The sequence below is a fragment of the Rhamphochromis longiceps genome, linkage group LG11 (genome assembly GCF_057381845.1).
Source record: "Rhamphochromis longiceps isolate RC_006_pf linkage group LG11, R_longiceps_female_GT1.1, whole genome shotgun sequence".
Taxonomy (NCBI): Eukaryota; Metazoa; Chordata; class Actinopteri; order Cichliformes; family Cichlidae; genus Rhamphochromis; species Rhamphochromis longiceps.
In genome coordinates this window covers 11984342-11987152 of record NC_140567.1, presented here as the reverse complement: position 1 = coordinate 11987152, position 2811 = coordinate 11984342, and positions in this window count along the sequence as shown.

The following is a 2811-nucleotide window of genomic DNA, read 5'->3' as shown; positions in this document are numbered from 1 at the left end:
CAAAACTAAAGAGTGGACCATCATCATGGAGATCAGGTAAGCTGTAGCAACAACAAATGTGGTGGTGTGGAGGAAAAACCTAGAGTGTGCAAGAAAAGTTTCTTTTGCTTCACATAACTAAAAGAAAAAATGCATTAAGTGAAAGGGTTGCAGTCAAAAAACAGACAGAACCAACAGAAATTACCGTTATAGGCATACATCGTAAGGGTCATCAGTGTTTTTGTACTTGCTGCCAGAAAATGGGAGCCAAATGTTACATACTGTAAGTTTAAACTGCTACATTAGCTTGTTGTGTTTAGTCTGTAACTTTAACATGAGTTTTAGAAATGTTTTAGATATTAGTTTTGAAAGGTCAAACCCAGAGTTCTACAGTGTGCCTCCATAACAAACTAAATGAAATACAAACCTCCAACCAAAGCAGTCTAGGGCTCCAGTTCTAAGAGCAACCAACAAATGTCTCTCCAAACTCCTTCCCCCTTTTTTAAAAAGCTTCATTTGTACTCCTTCTGCTCTAATCAGGGTTATTCCCCAAGTGTTGTACTGGGGAGGACTGGGACACTGCACATTGCAAAGCACATTGCTCTCTCTCCTCACATTCCTCCATCGCTTTCTCTCGTAGGAGAATCCCCTTTTGACTCCAAACCAACCCAGGAATATTAGTCTTATTGCTTTTAATCACCAAAGTCTCACACCCAAAATATGTCAATTCATTAAAGGCACTCAGATATTCAGGCCAGCTGCTTCCTGGCGACGGGCTAAAGACAAGGTGGAGACAGACAGACTGTGTGTGTGTGTGTGTGTGTGTATACATGTCTGTGTGTGTTCTCTCTCCGTCTCCCTCTCACTCTCTCTTGATCTCTCTCTCTGTGGAGACAGGGCTACCCAATCCTCAGCAATGCCCTGGCTGTGCTCAGCACAATTTAACGACAGCTATACCTAATCACACTACACAGAGGTGGTTCTGCTTATACTGTATGACTGTATGTGTGACTGAGGTGAAGAAATATGTGTGGACGGATGCAAAGTGTGTATACACAGAGAACTGTAGATGCACATACTGTATATGTACACACACATACACACACACAGCTTTGCAAGGCTTTTAAAGGACAGACTGTTGATCCCTCCACAAGCAAGCGAAGCGGCTTACATCTTTCTGTTACAGAGGATTGGAGGTGCATTCTAATACAATTACGCTGACGAATAAAGTGCTTGTATATGAGGAAGGAGGTGCTCTAGCAACATCTGCAGCTTGAAGCTGTCCAAAGGCACTTCAGCGGTGACACATGAAGAAAGAGGCAAATGAGTGGAACAAGGCCATTGTTGCAGGCAACGCGACTGCGGTTGAGACAGTCATGTGAAATTACATTTGGAATCCAGAACAAAACAAATTGAACGTCCTTTCATGTGTCTCTGTTACTCGTTTTTGGAAAGAAATCTGTTTCCCCTCTGAGCAAGGGCATGTGAGAGGCAAGTGCAAGGGTGTCTGCCCTTGTGAGTCTTTGTGTAAGAGCTGGCAAAAAAAAGATGATGCTTGTGTGTTCATGTGTTTTTCACATTCACCTGTATGTGCTCACCTTCATGTGTCATTGTGTAGTTGAGTATTACCAATGTACCCGATAATTTAAGGTCCAGATATGCTTTGGGGTTGGGTTAAGTTAAAGTTAAAGTTAGGTTTAAAAGGGCTGGGAATAGTTTTTTGATTTATGGTTCTATAGTTAGGACGAGGGTTGGAGCTGACTAACTGTATGTCAAAGCAGTGTCACTTGAAATCTTGGTAATGACTGCTTGTGTGCACATATGTTTGAGTGTGTAAAATATTCTGAGAGACAGAACAACGCATCTGCACACGTGGCTGTGTGTGTGTGTGTGTGTGTGTGTGTGTGTGTGTGTGTGTGTGTGTGTGTGTGTGTGTGTGTGTGTGTGTGTGTGTGTGTGTGTGTGCGTGCGTTTCACATCCAGAATATATTCCACAGACCAGATGGCTGCAGAGTGGCTTAGGAATCAATATTTAAGAAGAAAACATACCAACAATGCATCTGCATGTGTTTGCTGTACCCCTGTGATAAAATATTGACTCTCTGGTTTTTGCAAGAATTATCGGCTGTGGTCAAAAATAGGATTTGCGGCTTACCGGCCTGTATCTGTTTTGTGGAAGCAGTGATGATGGCTACACATTTGTGTCAAACGTGGATGTAGACAGGCAGTGTGGATGTTTGTCATGAATTACTGCCACCATCAGCAGATGTCAAAATGTGTTGCTGGCACTTGCAGTTACTTCTGTTTGAATGAACAGAAATTGAGAGAGTGAGAGCGAGAGGAAGATAGATGCCACACTCAACTGTCCTAAAGCTATGTTTATTATCAGAAGCTAAGCCCGAAAGTGCTTTCAGTTTGAAAGATTAAGCATGTTGGCATTTTATATTTTCTTATTATTTAACCCCTACAGGTTCAAGACTGAAATTCATTCTCATTTCTTCCTTCTACAGTTGGCCCATTTCTTTGAGCTTGAATTTAGAGCATTTAGATGTATTAATTTATTTAAGTTCTTCCTCACTGAATAATGGCACCGTGTTTTAATTAGCAACCGATATAAAGCATACATTGTCAATCTTGTATTTTATTATTTAACACAAATGTTTTTTCAGACTATTAAAGCCTTTATTGAACTTGCATTTATATACAGTGGGGCAAAAAAGTATTTAGTCAGCCACCGATTGTGCAGGTTCCCCCACTTAAAATGATGACAGAGGTCAGTAATTTGCACCAGAGGTACACTTCAACTGTGAGAGACAGAATGTGAAAAAAAAA